Below are 20,645 nucleotides of genomic sequence, written 5' to 3' on the forward strand. Positions count from 1 at the left end.
GTCATAATCCCGGGGTCCTGGGATCGAGCCCCAATCAGGGAGTCTGCTTCTCCCTCTCCCTCTGCTGCTCCCCCTGCCTGCGTTCCCTCTCCCACTGCGTGTCTGTCAAATAAATAAACAAAATCTTAAAAAAAAAAAAAAAACCTAAAAACTTACAGAGCTTCTTCATAAAGCAATACCTAGAGAAAATAGAAAAGAAATCTGCCTGGAGCGCTAGTGATGGGAACTTAATGTTTTCCGTAATTTAGCCTTCATTTGCTGAAGTAGGACACTCAAGTCGTGGTCTCTCTGTTCTATTTGTTAGCCTGTGTTTTTGCTCTGTGTGTGTGTGTGTGTGTGTGTGTGTGTGTTTTCACTCTTTAATTATAGTTTCTTCATGTCACAATTGAACTCTGCTTGTTCAGTAGTGAGGATAAAAGGAAGAAGCAAATTCGCCGGTTGAGTTTCTCTTTATCTTTCTTTTCCCAAGGCTAGCCAGTTCCTCAACTGACATCTTCTTGATGCCATTAGCTAGGATGATCCTGATGCTTAAAAGGAAAAACAGCACCAGGTCCCTGATTCAAACTGTAGGACTCTGCATTCACTTTTATTCACTGTGGGATATAATCAAGGCACAATGTTGTCAAAAACCAACCTCTGTGCTCCAGAGCGGAAATGTTACAGGAAGACAGCACGGACGGATAAAGAAGAAGGTAGTTTATTACTTTGCCAGGCAAAGGAGGCTGCTGCCGGCTCATGCCCGCAAGAGGGCAAGCCCGCCCAGGGTAAAAGACTGAGAAGTTTTATACGAAAATACAGGATGGAGGCCATTTAGATAGGAATCTGCTACGAACTGCCAGCTGCGTTTATCACATCCTCAAGGTGATGTTGCGACTAGCACTGGCCTCTGGCACCCAAGTCTCCTTAGGAAGTATATATCAAGAGCAGTGAGATCTCCATATTGATACTGAGTTCCTAGAACAAAGAATTCTACAGAAAAACAAGTGAATGGGAGGAGGAGGCTTTGAGAATAAGGAAGAGAAGAATGTGTTCAGTTTAAAGTCAAGCCTTGCTGAAACACTAGTGTGCCCATCTTAATTTCCAACCATCTTTACGTTTCTGTAGTGGTTTCAGTGTAACAAAAACCAGTGGCCAGTTGTCTTTTCTTTGGCAGACAAGGGCCGAAGAAATCTTGTAAAAGGCCTTGTTCAGAGATGTGGACAGAGTGGGAAGCAGTGGGACTTGAGGGGGACTCTCACCAGGTGGCCATAAGTTTGGGTTTCTGGCCAGGATACCAGTATTTAGTGACAGAAGTAACAAGAGCCCCAAATTCTATGAGGGCCGTCAGTATTTGTAGGCAGTCTTACAGGAAGGTAGAGCCCAGGAATAAGACAAAAGCCCAGGTGCCGGCAGGACAGTTAACTTGATTCTGAGCCCTGGCGTGTTAAACTTTGTTTTCCCCTAAGAGGAGGCAGAGTGACTCCACTTCTGTTATTCTAATGGCTTTAGAGTGGTTTTCAGACAGTGGAAGTAACAAGGTAGAACTCATCTTTTGTACCTACCATTGTAGAAAAATCTCTGTGTTTTCAGTACAAATGAATTTGTTAGAGTCACAAATTTATTTTTTGAGAACGGCCATGAACGGACCAATTTAAAATTAAAAAGCTTACTTGTGGACAAGTAAATCTATGTCCCACATAGGAGATGGGTTATGACATTAAGCAAGGACAAACGGATATTGAGCCAAACATCAGAAGGCTAGTGTGCGCTTTACAGTTTTTGGTGAGTAAATCCAATTTCCTATAATAAATGCTTCAGCAGACAGCATTTTCTACAGAAAGCAGAGATAGCAACCTCCTTATTGTAATTATAATCTTGAGGTTAAGGATTATATTGCACTAGGGATAAAAATAAAACCCTGTAAATGAAAACAGAATGTCATAAGAGAATTTCTTCCATTTACAACAGACTTGTCCCCAAATCAACTTGACAACAACAGGATAAATAATATAGAGAGATTAAGTTAAATCAGTGTGAAATTAAAGCTTTTTGTACCTTATGCCTCAATGATAATTAATTTGTAAATATTTTCCTAACTTCTCGATTATCTTTTCAATAAGGATTAACAGAGAACCTTGTATCCTGCATCCTCAAAAGCCCTTGTACCAAGTTTTCTTATTAAAGAAATAAGACGGACGGCAACAGTTGGTGTATGGTTTTATTTCAACCAAAGTGAGTCACCACATTTGGTAGTTGAACATTTTCAATTCCACATTATACTCTAGAGAATTTGCTTAAATATTTGTCAAGCATTATTTTATTTGACCTTCCTTAACATTTTATGAATGAGGTATTGTTGTTTGCATTTTCCAAGTCAAGAAACTGAGGGTTAGTTCTCACGTAGCATGTGATGAAGAGGGACTAGAACCCAGACCCTCTGCTTCCAAAACCCTCTGTCAGAGAGTCTATGGGCCAAGACAGCATGATGGTAAAGTCTGAGGCCCAATTTGCAAAAGTGCTTCCATTGCATGAGGCTGCACACATAAGTAGATACATGTTGAATAATGTGGCAGTGCCACCTATGGGCAGATGACCAAATCCAGTCCAAGTGGATTTGGGGATTACCTGGTGGTGAATGACTGATTTTGCAGGTGAAATTTTTCCTGGTGCTTTTGTGAGTTGACTTTCAACATGTAAGGAACGGATGGCACCAGATTTTTGAGTAGCCTGCTTCTTTTTTTTTGCAGAAGTATATCTACACTGATCTTTCGCTGTGAAAAATCCCAGTGGGGGGGGTGTTGGGAGGGACTCCTATTACATAATGACTCATTGGGCTCAAATGAATCTTAGACAATTGAGGCAATTCATAAGCATCTTTTTTTTAGATAATTTTTTAAAAGATTTTATTTATTTATTTGACAGAGAGAGATCACAAGTAGGCAGAGAGGCAGGCAGAGAGAGAGAGAGAGAGAAGGAAGCAGGCTCCCTGCTGAGCAGAGAGCCCGATGCGGGACTCGATCCCAGGACCCTGAGATCATGACCTGAGCCGAAGGCAGCAGCTTAACCCACTGAGCCACCCAGGCGCCCCTCATAAGCATCTTTTAATGATACTGTTCTTTCAAAGATGATAATGAGGTTTCTTTATTTTTTTAATTCTTAATTTTTAAAAAATAATCTCAACACCCAGCATGGGTCTCAGACTCATGACCCTGAGATCAAGATCAAGAGTCAGATGTTCTACAGAGTGAGCCAGCCAGGTGCCCCAGTTTCTTTATTTTAGAATGCATTTTTGCTGACAAATTATGTCGCATTTTCTTTTGAATATTCCCATAATATAAAAGAATGTTTGTGTCAAGATATAATAATATCCCATTTAAGAATGAAGCTCACTTTCATTTATTTAAAGAGAAAGATGATAATTTGGGGATGGCATTTGAGTAATGCTCTCATTTACTATATGTCAGTTTCTCCAGGAGTTAATAAAGTCCATGCAGAACACAATAGTGCTGTCCACTCAAAGAACAGGGGCACTACAGGATCTTTGAGAGCCCCTCAGAGCCTCTTATTTTATGATTATTTAAAGAAAACGTGGTCATATAGGGGTATCCACAGGAGAGCAGGGGTAGGAACACAGTGCTGGGAATTTAGGAGCTAATACTCTAATTCCAGGATTTTTTTTTAAATTGAGGACTCAGAAGCAAGCCATACCCTCATTTGACCTGAGTCTCCTATATTCAATATGAAAAGCATGAAATAAATCATTTCTAAGGTGAATTTAGGCTACAAAATTCCACAAATTTAATGCATTTGTGTTTTGTGGCATTAAGATAATTGCAGAGCACTTCTAAGTGTATAGTTTTAAGTTTCAGACCAATAATGTAAAGAAAATATAGAAATAAGTTCTTTTTAAAGACAATTTTCATACTTCCACACCTGATCTGTGAATAGAATTCCAGTCTGTATTTATAGAAAAATATAATTTGGGCAACCAACGAGGTATAAAAATGCATTTATACAATGAATAAACTCATAGTACATGCCACCTGGAAACTGTATTTATATGAAGATGCCAGTAGTCTGGGGAAAAGAAAACATCCAGTATGAATATGAAGAGTATATCTTCCTTCCTCCTAGAAGAAAACACCATAAATGGCTAGGAGTTTTCATCCATATTATTGGGGGATATAAGGAAATATTTGAATGTTTCAAATAGTACCCTGCACAAGTTATTTGGTATTCTAACATGTGGCTTCAGATTTCTGAAAAATGTCACAAATTAGAGCACGTACACTTACGGATGCCAGCTTTCAGGATGTTTCCCCAACATCTCGTCGTCATGATCTGCTCACATTCCCAGGGTCTTGTTTGATCGCCTCGAGGAAAATCTAAGCCACCCCCCTCCCTGCCACTGGACATGGAGAGCACCATGTAAACAATACTATGACATGGTTACCAGCACTTTCCTGTCCTTTCAACCGAGGTGTGGCATTAGTTTCTATACATCTCACTTAGTTCAAGGAGGGAGCAAGTGGGCTTAGACGCCGGCATAGAAATTCACATTTTAAAGTAAGAATTCACAAAATATTTCCTAAATCTACTAATCTGTTGTTATTGACTAGATTAACCACATTTTTCTCTAAGTCACTTCATATAGAATATCTTGCCTCCCCATTTTGTCTGTATGGCAAATTCCTATTTACCATTCCATACATATGTTACCTCCTACAGGAAGTCTGCCACATATCCTCGGTTCGATCAGTTACCTTCTCTCTTGTCAGTGTATAGCATTTGGCCCCTGGCTCCCTTAGAACATTCACATGCTGCATACGGATGTGCTTCTCTCTGCCCAGAATTTGATCAAGGAATGGTCCTGTCAAGGCACATTTCTGAAGGATGTCAAGGCATGAGGGAGTAACAAAACGACACTAAAATAAATTGGATTTGGATTGGTAGTTTATTCAGGCTTGCCAAAAACTATTTGCACTAATAATGGAATGGTAGACTATACTTTCAGGCAGAAATTTAAAAAGCCACATCGGTGGCTTAGTCAGTTAAATGTTTGACTTCAGCTCCGGTTGTGACCTTGGGGTCCTGGGATCGAGCCCCATGTCAGGCTCCCTGCCCAGTGGGGAGTCTGCTTTTCCTTCTCTCTCTGCCTGCTTCTCCCTCCACTCATATTCTCTCTCCCCCTCAAGTAAATTAATAAAATTTTCAAAAAATAAAAATAAAAAAAGAGGAGAAATGGAAGAAAGAAGGAAAGGATGGAGGGAGGAAGGGCAGAAAAAAGGGGGAGGGCAGACAGGAACTCATTGTCAGTTTTTAATCATTACATTGGGTATCATTCATATGTGACTTCATGGTATAGCTGGGTGCCATTTCATCAGCCCAGATATAGGAAGCTAGTTGCAGTAGTAAGCATATTATTTTCACATAGGATAAAATTATCTTATATGAACATAGTTGTAAGATCTTGATACAAGGGGTTTAAAAGTTTTTTGTCTTGTTTTTCTATTTGGCAATATACTTCTAAAGTTACCATAGATTTTCTGATCTCCAGTTCTCTATTTTCTTTACTTTTATTTCTTGGTTTTTTTGAACCGGACACTTTCAAAACACATTACAAGATTTTCGAGAAAGTAATAAAGTAAGTCACTCATTCACAGTGGGGAAAAAAGGGACCTTATTTTGTATTACTTAATTTCTGAATTTTTGTTTTTGATAACCCCACCTTGGTAGAGAAGTTCGATATTTCATAGATTCAGTGGAGCATGGGATTGGGATGGAAATAAATGTTATTGTGATAACAGCTCAGAAAAGCAAGCAACAAAGTATAATTTTGCAGTGGGACAAATAAAACACTTTATGAAGCTCTAGGTATTAATTTGTATAAAAGAGACATATTTCAAAGTAATCCTGTCATTTATCTTCCTCTGTAAGGTTAGTCCTTTCTGTTGCATTCTCGCATGCATCATTTTGCCATTCTACTTAGTAGTCTGAATGGAGTTTTTCCCCAGCAATAACTTTTGGGTTAACTTTCACCTTTTCTGGCTTCATAATATATTGTAGACATATCGAGACAAGGATATTGCAACATTTTTATCCGTGTTTCCTCTATGATATGTGTAGTTTCCTGGTAAAACTGACAATGAGGGCTTAGGGAGGCAGTCTGTTAACTCTTCTGATTAATGATGCTCTCCCCACCCCCGGTTTTATTCATTTTACTGTATTACATCAGTTTTGATGTGAAGTTTGACAGGCACATTGAACTACTCTGCCTGATTTTCCTGAGTGGGCTTCTCCCTTTCTGCAAACTCCCAGATGTTGGCTTTGTTTCTAACGGAGGCTGACATTAATGCAGACATTCATGATAATCCTTGGTGCTTTCTGCACAATTTAATTTAACAATGGAGGGACAGTGCCGTATCCAGTGGGAGGAAGGTGGTACTTATTAGAGAACAAAGGGAATTATTCTCACTCAGAGGGCAGAACTTACTGTTAATACCTCCCCCCCTGCATAGAATAATTGGTGTTATACATTTCAGTTTATGAAGGGGTAAGTAATCTGTTTCATCATTTCACATTTCCATATTTGAGTTGGATTTAAGATTACACTTTGTTGGCTTCATAGCAGAACTCAGATGTGGCTGCGAAGATTCTCTCGAGGCTGGAGAGAATGTTTTGGCCTCTCAGGTGGCTGAATGTGGTGTCAGGAATCTTTCTTTTTTTAATTAAATAATATATTTTATTCAATCAAACGCATCTAAAATATCATTTTGGTATATAATCAATATAAATATCATTGAGTTTTTTTCTCATTTACATTCTGTTTTTTTTTTAATTAACATATAATGTATTATTTGTTTCAGAGGTACAGGTCTATGATTCATCAGTCTTACACAATTCACAACACTCACCATAGCAAATACCTTTCACAACGACCTCCGCCCACCCACCCTATCCCTCCCATCCCCCTCCCCTCCAGCAATCCTCAGTTTGTTTCCTGAGATTAAGAGTCTCTTATGGTTTATCTCTGTCTCTGGTTTCCTCTTGTTTCACTTTTCCCTCCCTTCACCTATGATCCTCTGTCTCATATCAGTGAGATCCTCATATCAGTGAGATCATATAATAATTGTCTTTCTCTGATTGACTTATTTCACTTAGCATAAAAGACTCTAGTTCCATCTATGTCGTTGCCAGTGGCAAGATTTCTTTTGATGGCTGCATAACATTCCACTGTGTATTTATATACCACTTATTCCTTATCCATTCCTCTGTTGTTGGACATCTAGGCTCTTTCCATAGTTTGGTTATTGCGGACACTGCTGCCATAAACATTGGGGTGCATGTGCCCCTTTGGATCACTACATTTGTATCTTTGGGGTAAATACCCAGTAGTGCAATTGCTGGGTTGTAGGGTAGCTCTATTTTCAACTTTTTGAAAAACTTCCATACTGTTTTCCAGAGTGGCTGCTTTCCCACTAATAGTGTAGGAGGGTTCCCCTTTCACTGCATCCTCACCAATATCTGTTGTTTCCTGACTTGCTAATTTTAACCATTCTGTCTGATGTGAGGTGGCATCTCACTGCGGTTTTGATTGGTAGTTCCCTGATGCTGAGTGATGTTGAGCACTTTTTCATGTGTCTGTTGTCCATTTGGATGTCTTCTTTTCAGAAATGTCTGTGTCCTCTGCCCATTTTTTGATTGAATTATATGTTCTTTGGGTGTTGAGTTTGATAAGTTCTTTATAGGTTTTGGACACTAGCCCTTTATCTGATATGTCCTTTGCAAATATCTTCTCCCATTCTGTCAGTTGTCTTTTGATTTTGTTGACTGTTTCCTTTGCTGAGCAAAACCTTTTTATCTTGATAAAGTCCCAGTAGTTCATTTTTGCCCTTGCCTCCCTTGCCTTTGGTGATGTTCCTAGGAAGATGTTGCTGCAGCTGAGGTGGAAGAAGTTGCAGCCTGTGTTCTCCTCAAAGATTTGTATGGATTCCTGTCTCACATTGAGGCCTTTCAGTTCGTTTTAGTCTGTTTGTTTGTGTGGTGTAAGGAAATCGTCCAGTTTCATTTTTCCGCATGTGGCTGTCCAGTTTCCCCAAAACCATTTGTTGAAGAGACTGTCTTTTTTCCATTGGATATTCTTTCCTGCTTTGTCAAAGATGAGTTGACCATAGAGCTGAAGGTTCATTTCTGGGATCTCTGTTCTACTCCATTGATCTATGTGTCTTTTTTTGTGCCAGTACCATACTGTCTTGATGATTACAGCTTTGTAATAGAGCTTGAAGTCTGGAATTGTGATGTCACCAGCTTTGGTTTTCTTTTTCAATATTCCTCTATTAAGGGTCTTTTCTGGTTCCATACAAATTTTAGGATTATTTGTTCCATTTCTTTGAAGAAAGTTGAGGGTATTTTGATAGGGATTGCATTAATGTGTAGATTGCTCTAGGTAGCATAGACATTTTCACAATATTTGAGCTTCCAATCCATGAGCATGGAACGTTTTTCTGTTTCTTTGTGTCTTCCTCAATTTCTTCACGAGCACTTCATAGTTTTCTGAGTACAGATTCTTTGCCTCTTTGGTTAGGTTTATTCCTAGGTATCTTATGCTTTTGGGTACAATTGTAAAAATGGGATGGATTCCTTAATTTCTCTTTCTTCTGTCTTGCTGTTGGTGTATAGAAATGCAACTGATTTCTATACATTGATTTTATATCCTGACACTTTTCTGAATTCTTGCATGAGTTCTAGCAGTTTTGGAGTAGAGTCTTTTGTGTTTTTCACATAAAGTATCATATCTGCAAAGAGTGAGAATTTGACTTCTGATTTGGATGCCTTTTATTTCTTTTTGTTGTCTGATTGCTGAGGCTAGAACTTCTAGTACTATGTTGAATAGTGTGGTGATAGTAGACATCCTGCTGTGTTCCAACCTTAGGGAAAAGGTCTCAGTTTTTCCCCATTGAGAATGATATTCTCTGTGGATTTTTCATAGATAGATTTTATGATACTGAGGTATATACAGTTTATCCCTATACTGTGAAGAGTTTTGATCGAGAAAGGATGCTATACTTTGTCAGATGCTTTTTCTGCATCTATTGAGAGTATCATACGGTTCTTGTTCTTTCTTTTATTAGTGTATTGTATCAGATTGATTGATTTGCAGATGTTGAACTAACCTTGAAGCCCAGGAATAAATTCCACTTGGTTGTGGTGAATAATCCTTTAAATGTACTGTTGGATCCTACTAGCTTGTATTTTGGTGAGAATTTTTGCATTCAAATGTTCATCAAGGATATTGATCTGTAATTCTCTTTTTCTATGGGATCATTGTTGGTTTGGAGATCAAGATAATGCTGACCTCCTAAAATGAGTTTGGAGGTTTTCCTTCCATTTCTATTTTTAGGAAGAGTTTCAGGAGAATAGGTATTAATTCTTTAAATGTTTGGTAGAACTTCTCTGGGAAGTCATGTGGCCCTGGGCTCTCGTTTGTTGGGAGACTTTGGATGATTGATTCAGTTTCCTTACTGGTTACAGGTCTGTTCAGGTTTTCTATCTCTTCCTGGCTCAATTTTGGTAGTTTATAGTCTAGGAATACATCCATTTCTTCCAGATTGTTTGATTTGCTGGTGTATAGTTGCTCATAATATGTTCTTATAATTGATAATTGTTTGTATTTCTTTGGTGTTGGTTGTGATCTCTTCTCTTTCATTCATGATTTTATTTATTTGGGTCCTTTCTCTTTTCTTTTTGATAAGTCTGGCCAGGGGTTTATCAATCTTATTCTTTCAAAGAACCAGCTCCTATTTTTATTGATCTGTTCTACTGTTCTTCTGGTTTCTATTTCATTGATTTCTGTTTATTATTTCTCTTCTCCTGCTTGGTTTAGGCTTTAAATGCTATTCTTTCTCCAGCTCCTTTAGGTGTAGGGTTAGGTTGTATATTTGAGACCCTTCTTGTTTCTTGAGAAAGACTTATATTGCTATATATTTTCCTCTTAGGACTGCCTTTGCTGCATCCCAAAGATTTTGAACTGTTGTGTTTTCATTTTCATTTTCATTTGTTTCCATGATTTTTAACAGTTCTTCTTTAATTTCCTGGTTGACCCATTCATTTTTTAGTAGGATGCTCTTTAGCTTCCATGTACTTGAGTTCTTTCCAACTTTCCTCTTGTGGTTGAGTTCTAGTTTCAAAGCACTGTGGTCCGATAATATGCAGGGAATGATCCCAATCTTTTGGTACTATTGAGACCTGATTTGTGATCCAGGATGTGATCTATCCTGAAGAATATTCCATGTGCCCTAGAGAAGAATGTGTGTTCTGTTCCTTTGGGGTGGAATGTTCTGAATATATCTGTGATGTTCATGTGGTCCAGTGTGTCATTTAAAGCCTTTATTTTCTTGTTGATCTTTTGCTTAGATGATCTGTCCATTTCAGTGAGGGGGGTGTTAACATACCCTACTATTATTGTATCATTGTCGATGTGTTTCTTTGATTTTGTCATTCGTTGACTTATATAATTGGCTGCTCCCATGTTAGGGGCATGGATATTTAAAATTGTTAGATCTTCTTGTTGGATAGACCATTTAAGTATGATATAGTTTTCTTCCTCATCTCTTATTATAGTCTTTGGCTTAAACTCTAATTTGTCTGATATAAGCATTGCCACCCTAGCTATCTTTTGATGTCCATTAGCATGGTAAATTGTTTTCCACCCCCTCACCTTAAATCTGGAGGTGTCTTTGGGTCTAAAATGAGTCTCTTGCAGACAGTATACCAATGGGTCTTGTTTTTGCTTGTTTGTTTGTTTAATCCATTATGATATCCTGTGTCTTTTGATTGGGACATTTAGCCCATTTACGTTTAGGGTAACTATTGAAGGATGTGAATTTAGTGCCATTTTATTGCCTGTCAGATGACTGTTACTGTGTATTGTTTCGGTTCCTTTCTGGTCTATGTTACTTTGAGGCTCTCTCTTTGCTTAGAGGACCCCTTTCAATATTTCCTGGAGGGCTGGTTTGGTATTGGCAAATTCTTTTAGCTTTTGTTTGTCCTGGAAGCTAATTATCTCTCCTTCCATTTTCAGTGACAGCCTACCTGGATATAGTATTCTTGGCTGCATATTTTTCTCATTAATGCTCTGAATATTTCATGCCAATCCTTTCTGACTTGCCAGGTCTCTGTGGATAGGTCTGCTGTCAGTCTTATATTTCTACCATTGTAGGTCAGCAGACCAAGCTGCTTTCAGGATTTTCTCTTTGTCTCTGATACTTGTAAGTTTAACTATTAGATGATGTGGTGTAGACCTATTTTTAATTGATTTTGAGGGGGTTCTCTATGCCTCCTGAATTTTGATGCCTGTTTCCTTCCCCAAATTAGGGAAGTTCTCTGCTATAACTTGCTCCAGTATACTTTCTGCCCCTCTCTCTCTTTCTTCTTCTTATGGGATCCCAATTTTTTTAACATTGTTTCATATGACTTATCTCTCATATTCTCTCCTCATGATCCAGTAGTTCTTTATCTCTCTTTTTCTCAGCTTCTTTATTCTCCATCATTTGGTCTTCTATATCACTAATTCTTTCTTCTGCCTCATTTATCCTAGCAGTTACAGCCTCCAGTTTTGATTGTACCTCATTAATAGCTTTTTTTTTTATTTCAACTTGGTTAGATTTTGGTTCTTTTGTTTCTTCTGAAAGGGCTTCTCTAGTACCTCCTATGCTTTTTTCAAGCTCAGCTAGTATCTTTATAATCATCATTTTGAACTCTAGTTCTGATATCTTACTAATGTCCATATTGATTAGGTCCCTAGTAGTTGGTACTGCTTCTTGTTCTTTTTTGTTTGTTTTTGAGGCCAGTTTTTCCACTTTGTCATTTTATTCAGAGAAGACTAGATGAATGAGAGAACAAAATGCTTAAAGGGTAACAACAACCCCAGAAAAATATACACTAAACAAATCAGAAGAACCCCAAAACTAGGGAGAAAAGAAAGGAAAATTACATATAGTGTGTATATATATATATATATAATTTTCCTTTCTTGTGTGTATATACACATATATATGTGTATATATATATATATATATATATATATGATCACACTAGTGGATAGAACAAAGTCACACTCTTGATTTTGGGTGCATTTTGGGCTGTTAGAAGAAACTGCCTCCCAAAATTTTAGGGAAAGAAAAAAAAAAAAAATATATATATATATATATATATATATACATACACACACACACACAAAAGTATGAGTAAATATGATGAAGGGTTGGAGTATGACTGTAAAGGTGAAAATTTAAAAAGATTTTTAAAAAGGAATTGATAAGTTGGCTGAAAAAAGGGAAAAAAAAATTTTAAAGGGGGTTAGAGTATGTGATCAGGTGGGACACTCAACAAAGCCATACACTAGATTTAGGGTATATTTTGGTCTGTTAGAAGAAACTATCCCAAAATTTAAAAGACAGAAATTCACTTCTCTGCATGTCCAACCTTCCAGAAAGTAGTCGCTTCTCTGTTCCTAGAATTCCTGCTGTTCTTTTCTTTGATCTCCTTTTGAGTTTGTAGGTGTTCAGAATGGTTTGAAAACTATCTAGCTGAATAGTTCTAGCTGAACTCCTCAGACCAGATAAAAGTTAGGTCTCCTACTCCTCCACCAACTTGGTCCTCCCCTCTGTTGTCAGGAATCTTCACAGCAAAGAGCATTCCAAGCAAAGCATTTGCCCTTTCATATCTAAACTGAGAGCTAAAGTGGAAGCTGAAGTACCAACATCCAGAGTGGGGGAGTCAGGGGGCCACTTCTGCCCCCCACTGCTGCTTCTGATGGATGCCATTACTGATGTCCTATGATCATTGAAGGACAATGGCATGTTATGGGGCCTTGGTAGCTTCTTAGTTGTGACATTGAACACCTCATTTACACCTCTTTGGACCTCAAATTCATCATGTGTAATACATGACCTAAAAGCCCTGCCTTCTTTTTTTTTTTTTAAAGTTTATGTGTGTATATATGTATGTATGTAATCTCTACACCCACCATGGAGCTCAAACTCATGACACTGAGATCAAGAGCTGCATGCTCTTCTGACTGAGCCAGGTGCGCCATCCCTACCTTTTTACATGAGTATTGTGAAGAATAAATGCAGTGATAATGCAAAAGTATTTTAAAAGCAGTAAAACATTTCATATACACACATACACACATATACATATATATTTTTTTAAAGATTGTATTTATTCATTTGAGAAAGAAAACCCATGTGTAAAGAGGGGGAGGGGCAGAGGGAAAGAAAGAGAGAGAATATCAAGCAGACTCCTAGCTGAACATGGAGCCCAACTTGGGGCTCGATCTCAGGACCCTGAGATCATGACCTGAACTGAAATTAAGAGTTGAACACTAAACCAATGTGGTCACCCAGGTACACAGAAGCAGTAAGTAATGTAAAAATAAAGTTTATTATTACCCATTCACTCATTACTCACCTATTCAGTATTTACTGAGTATCCATCATGTGCCTCTGGAGTTGACCCACTTGGTTTTGTGAATAGAATGGATGGAAATGAGGGCAGCTGACAAAAGAATACTTGAGGATTTCATCTGTGATGAGTACAAATAGGTTCCAGAACTGGAGCCAAGCATAATGTGCACTTCTAGTGGGTGAAGATTGTTAATATCCAGACTTTAATAAAGTCCTTGAAGGTCTCAAAGCAGGAAGCACACTCTGGAGGATACTGAATAGTCTGGTGTCTCTGGTTCATGCAGGAGTGCCTATTTCCCTCATGTTAGTCTTACTTCACATGAGAAGGGGTTTTGCAGGGTGCCTGGGTAGATCAATTAAGCAGTTAAGCTTCTGCCTTTGACTCAGGTCCTGATCCCAGTGTCCTGCTCAGCAGGGAGTCTGCTTCTCTCTCCTTCTGCCCCTCCACACTGCTTGTGCTCTCTCTCTCAAATAAATAAATAAAATCTTTAAAAAAGGGGGGGGATTTACATGATAAATTCAGACAAAGATACATTTTATAAGTTCTGTGGGGGGAACACAGCTCAAATAGTTTAAGATGAACCTCTCACTTATGAAGAAGGAAACATGACTTTTTCTGTTATGGAAATTTTATACATTTTTATCTTTTAATTCTGCCACTTCTATGTATTATATGTTACATACCATGAGAATTCTTACTAAAGTCAAAAATAGTGGTGGGTACTTGTACTTTGCTGGTCATTAAATGAATTTAGGAATATCATTTTGTGGGTGACTCAATTAATTGCATCAACATTCTGTATTCATAAGTGAAAGATGGACCTATTATATAAGCTCTTTCTTACCACAGAATGGCCCATTTTGCAAGATTCCAAAAAGTGAGAAATGTCCTTAATTAAAAACATTTTCACACTGCTTTTAACACTGAATTAGGGTAGATCCACGAGGAAGCAATTTGGAATTAAACTGGCTTTTTCTGTTATATTAATAAAGCTGTGAGACTTTATGTATTTATTTAAGCATTTAAAATTTCCTCTTTGACAGGATGATGTGATTCATTGCATGCAGGAAAGAGCAGAATGAGGTTATACATTATTTTTAAAGAAAATTTGATATTTTTCACTAACATACATTTTGTTTGTTTATCTATTTTTTTTTAAAGTAGGCTCCAGTGTGGAGCTACTTGGTCTTGATGTGGGTCTTGAACTCATGACTCTGAGATCAAGATCTGAGTTGAGATCAAGAGTCAGATGCTTAACCAACTGAGCCACTTAAGTCCTCCCACTAACATATATCTTAATTCTCTTTTGTGAGATAAGTAATACCTTACATATTGCTTATAATTTTTTAAAAAATAGGTCTATAGCTTTTCTCCTACCCTGTTCCTAGTCATATTACCCACGCATTACTCTTGGTCACCAAAAGCAGCAAATGTCAGTTTCTTCCACAGTTATATCTATACCGGGGCGCGGGGTGTGTGTGTGTGTGTGTATTACATACACATATATGATATACCCATATATTACCCATCCATTTTTTCCCACATTTTTCCTTTTTGACCTAAAACAAGTTGGAGATTGCTTCATATAAGTACATGATGACTTACTTCATTCTTTTCAATAATACTTTCTTTTATGAATGCACAGTAATTTACAGAGCCAATCCCCTATTTATGAACAGTTGTCTCCAGATTGCTATTGCAAATTATGCTGCAAGAATAATCTTGCGCATGTATGATTTCCCATGAATGCATGCAAGTATATCTTCAGAATAAATTCCTAAATGTAGAATTGCTGATTCCAAGGAAATGTACTTTTGCAATTTTGATAGGTTTTGTCAGATTTATATTCCCTTCAGTAAGTATGAAAGTGCCTTACCCCACGACATAATCACAGAAACATTCACCAATTTATTCTTAACCAATATATTCCATTTTACTTCCATTTCAAGTGTGCATAGCTAATTGACATTGATGTGAAACTTTCATTTTTTAACATATACATTTGAATAATTGTGTGTATTACAAGTGGTTCATTTATATATAGTTCATTTTTAATGCCAACACAGTTAATTGAAAAGTGAAAACAAAATTCAGTAAAACATTCTGTAAAAAATAAAGGAAGACATCTGAGAACCTGTTCTAGTAGCTAGTGTTCCTTACCAAATCAATTAGTTGAATCAGAGATCATTTTAGTTTGCCTATTGAAGTTACTCAAATATTTTTGTGGAGTATAAAACATTTACTTGATGAAATTTTAGTACCTCTTACTTTTATTAAATCAGTGATTTATTTTCTGTGACTGCTTTTATTCCTACTATATGTAATAGATATTTGTATATGAAGTAAATATATAAAAAACATTTTCCCTAAGCAATCTGAATTTGAACCCTCTATGTTGACAATATTTGAAATTAATTGCATCAGTAATTAAATTGTTACATGGGACCCCTGGGTGGTTCAGTCAATTAGGTCATAATCCCAGGGTTACGGGATCAAGTTCCACATTAGGCTCCTTGTTCAGCGGGGAGCCTAGTTCTCCCTCTGCCTACTGCTTCTCCTTCTTGTGCTCTCTCTCACTATCAAATAAATAAATAAAATCTTTAAAATAAATAAATAGTTACTTAAAGGTTTATTTTTTTGTTCTTTTGTTTTTTAATTCAGCATCCCCAAAACACCTTTCTTATATGTTGAGATATCTTAAAACAAAAGAAAACCCAACAACTGCTTTAAACATATTGGGACACATTTAAAAGAAAAAAAAAGATTTTGCTTGTTTGTTTATTTGACAGAGAAAGAGAGCACAAGCAGGGGGAGTAGCAGTCAGAGGGAGAGGAAGAAGCAGACTCCCCGCTGAGTAGGGAGCCTGGCACAGGGCTCAATCCCAGGAGCCTGCCATTATGATCTGAGCCAAAGGTAGACACTTAACTGACTGAGCCACCCAGGCACCCCAACACTGAAACATATTTTTATCAGCTAACTTGTTGGGAGGTAGATTGCATAATAGATTGTCTTCAGGGGATCGTGGCTCATTCTTCCTTCCCTCTCCATTATCCTTTGCTCATATTTCTGGCATGAAGCAGGAAGAAGACCCCAAATCTTTTCCTTCCCAAAGCTTTTCGTTTTCTCTCCTTTTCCAAGACTTTATATACATCTCACTGATCACTAAAATTGCCTCTCATCTTGCTACCCTTGCTGAAATAGAGGCAAACCAGTGACTAATGCAACTTCGCAGTCTCTTTAGTGTTAAGGAAGGCAAGGGAGGAGGGGTTGTAAATAGTTTTCCACAATATCTGCAGTCCTTTGTTCACCTATTAGAGCAAGTTCAAAGCACTTCAAATAAATATTTTGAGAAATCCTAGTGCCTTTGGGAAAATTGCACAGTAGCAAAATCTTTTAATATACTGTGTGATCTGGACCCAGAAAAGATTTTCATGTGATTTTGCTACCCTTTTGCGGCAGAAAGGTGAGAAAACTCTCTGGCTCAGATCCCGAATTCTGTCAGGCTTTACACTGAGGCAATTTGTATCATAAGTGTGTATTTTTGTTTCTTAACTATCCAAGGGTATAGATCACCCATAATGCCACTCTTTTCAATGAAGCAAAGATAGTTCATCTGAAATATGGAGGTCATTTAAGACTCTCTATCTTAGACAATTAGAGTGTGATTCTGTGAAAGGAATTCACACTTTCACAATACTGGTACTTTGTGAAGAAAGGCCTAAATTAATTGTCATTCATTACTTTAGCAATGAAATAAAAAATGAATTTAACCAACAGTTTTCTGAGGCCTTACAGTTTATTTTTTTCCCCAAAGAACCATTCCTTTTTTTCCTTTCAATTTTGTCTGCTAACTATGTCAGGATATGAGATGCTAGCCTTGTATCTCCCATTGTATTATATGATGTTACCCAAAAGAAGGTCTGCATTACTGTGTTGTACTTCCCCTTGGATATGGAAAACCTGTGACATTAATTTATTCTTTGGAAATCATGACTTCAAGGGCAAATGGGCCTGTATGTCCAAGATACACATATATACCACCCTCTATCCCCACCGCACACACACTGACACATGTGGAAATCAGTGAGTTATTAGAAAGCATTTGAAGCAGTATTTTCAGGGGTGTCTGGGTGTCTTAGTGGGTTAAGCACCCAACTCTTGATTTTGGCTCTTCTCATGATGTTGGGGTGGTGGGATCAAGCCTTGCATCTGGCTCTGTGCTCAGTGGGAAGTCTGCTTGGGATTCTCTCCATTTCCCTCTGCCTCCCTCCGCTCATACTCTATCTCTCTAAAATAAATAAATCTTTTGAAAAATATGTATTTTATTTATTTTATTGAGAGAGTGATTGCACACAGGGAGGAGCAAAGGGAGAGAGAAACTTTAGCAGACTCCTTGCTGAGTGTGCAACCTGACATGGGGCTTGATCTTATGACCCTGAGTTCATGACCTGAAGCAAAGGAAGTAAAGGAACCCAGAGTTCAGAGGGAAGGCTGCAGAGAGCCATGAGGGTGTCAGACAGAATGCTGGACCTTCTCAGTGCATCCTGTCAATACGAGGAGGGGCAGCAGTGTTGTACCACAGGATGGACGGAATGATTTCTACTGCTGGGTTTGTCACCAGAAAGGCCAAGTCCTTGGCTGTGAGATTTATCCCTGGGTTTACCATGTTAAGTGTCTGAGACTGAAAACAGAACCAGAGGGAGATGGGTTTTGTCCTGAATGTGAAAAGATTACGGTAACAGAAGGCGTTGAGGCTCAGAGTAAAGCCATGACAATGCTCACTATCAAAGAGTTATCCTACCTGTTCAAGTTTGCCATTCAGAAAATGAAACAACCAGGGACAGATGCATTCCAGAAACCTGTTCCATTGGAACAGCATCCTGACTACATGAAATACATCTTCCATTCTGTGGACCCTTATACGTTGGAAAAGAAAGTGAAGAAGAAAATGTAGGGCTGCATAGAAGCTTTCCTGGCTGATGCAAAGTGGATTTTGCACAATGCATCATTTAAATGGAATAAATCACAAACTGACATGGCAAAAGTACTGATCAAAGTCTCTGAGTATGGGATGAATGAAATCAAAGTATGTCCACTAAATATCTAGCTGTTTGACAAAAATGAGATAACTGGTTTTATGAACCTTGTAGCAGTCCAAATCCTTTGGTCTGGGCAAAACTGAAGGGGTTTTCATTCTGGCCTATAGAAGATCTGAGGGATAAAGATGGGTAGCATGATTATTACATTTATTTGTACATTTATTTGGGCAACAAGACAGGCCTGGGTTCCAATAAATAATTGCCACCTCATGTCTAAAAAGAAATTCCTTTTTTCTGTGAAAAATACAAAAAGCATCTTCAACGGTGCAATGAGAAAGATGGAGGTGTAGGTGAAGAACATCTGCAGGAAGATTAGGGGTCTTAATTACTCTCCCATTGGGAAACCATACACACCAAACATCCAGTGCCAAATGCTGCTTGACCCCAGCAACCCCAGAGCTGGCACTGCCCAGCTAGACAAGCAGGAAAAGGTCAAGCTCAGCTTTGACATGACAGTGTTCCCCAAGATCCTGATGGCAAGCCCATGCTGAGCAGGGGCTGGGGTTGCAGGATTTCCTTGTCACATATGCCAAGCTCTCCCACAAGTACAAACTCTTCCATGCCAGCAGGTTCTGACATGGAGCAGGATGTCAAGAAGGCCACATTGAGCCACTTCAGGGCCAGCAAGGAGTCCATGGACTTCCTGGACAAGAGCACAGCTTCATCAGCCTTGGCAAACATGGGACAAGCAGGCACTTTATCCAGTTGTCCTGAAACTTTCTCTCCTCAAGCATCCATGCCAATCATGACAAAAACAAACAAAATGTCCACCACTGGAAGCATCCCGAATCCTAACCTGGATTGTTGAAGCAAGGCCAAGATAGACCTAAGGGAGCTAAGCGAGTTGGTCCAGCAGCAGGTGGTACATTTCTTCTCATCTCACCCAACTGGCAGAGTCACACCAGGTTCCAGATAAATCTTGACAAGATGATAAAGACTTTCAAAGCACAACTAGGCATAAATGAAATCTCAGATGATGTTTACACAGCTGTAGAGCCCAGTGATCCTGAAGATACTGAGAAGTCCGATAGGAGTGATAGTATCAGTGGCAATGAGTGGAAGTCTAAGAATGAGCCAGAAGATGCAGAAGACAAAGAAGGCAGTTGGATGCATGAAGAGTCATCTACTGTCAAACAAAACAAAACTCAAATTGTCAAACCCAGTGGAAACTAGGAGGAACTGAAAAGCGCATGGCCAACCAGAGAGAAAGCAGATCCAAGCTTCAAGAAAAGGCAAGTTCCCAGCCTAAGAAGGACTTTTTAGAAAAAGTGAAAGCCTTTTCTCTTCCCACAAAAGATAAACTGAAGGGAAAAGATATAGATTCTCCCAAAGTACATATGGGCCTGGACTCTGATTCAGAAAGTGAACTTGTCATGGGTTTAGGAGAAGACCAGTTGGGACAAAAGGGTCAAAATAATAAGGAACCCAAAGAAGCATCTCTGAAGCAGAATGAAAGAATCTGTAACAGATTGACAAGAATTTATAACCATGAAACAAAATGAAAATAAGGAAGTCTAAAAGATGAAGGTAGAATAATAAGAGGTCTGGGAAAGTTTATGCATAGAAATACATACTGTTTCAGCCTTCAGAGTTAGCAAGTTTGGGCTTCCATTTTGCCTGTGAGCTTCCTAGCAGCCAAAGCAAAAAAGGGAAATACAGTCCCTTAAAATATCTAACATTTTTCCAAAAAATAAAACATTCAAGCTAGAAAAAAAATAAGATACGTTTTTGAGTCTTTGCAAGTTCAGAGCTTGGCCAAGGATGCATAAATGTGAGCGTATAAATATGTAATAAATAGAACTAAGTTCTATAATGTAGGTAGAAGCAATATCATCAGCCCTAGTGGGCTGGGTCTGGACAAAATGAGCACAGGTATCATTTATCTTCATGATTAATAGCCTGTGTCTCAAAATCCTGTGTATCAATTACTTTGTACTAATAGTATTAAAAAAAAAAACAAGGATCAAAGAAAGTCATTCAGACATCTAGACAGTGAGTTACAGAAGTTAGGTTACCATTTCCCCAAGTTGGGGGAAGTACCTAGAAGAATGTGAGTTAAAGATCATCAAAGAGAATGAAAATAGTACACAAAAAAAT

General features: G+C 38.2%; 1 pseudogene; it reads left to right on the forward strand.

The window, feature by feature from the left end:
- The first annotated feature begins 616 nt into the window (after positions 1 to 616).
- Positions 617 to 20,050, forward strand: LOC101676602 (annotated as a pseudogene).
- Positions 20,051 to 20,645: the final 595 nt, after the last annotated feature.

The sequence above is a fragment of the Mustela putorius genome, unplaced genomic scaffold (assembly GCF_011764305.1).
Source record: "Mustela putorius furo isolate JIRA1106 unplaced genomic scaffold, ASM1176430v1.1 tig00003836_pilon_pilon_pilon, whole genome shotgun sequence".
Classification (NCBI taxonomy): Eukaryota; Metazoa; Chordata; class Mammalia; order Carnivora; family Mustelidae; genus Mustela; species Mustela putorius.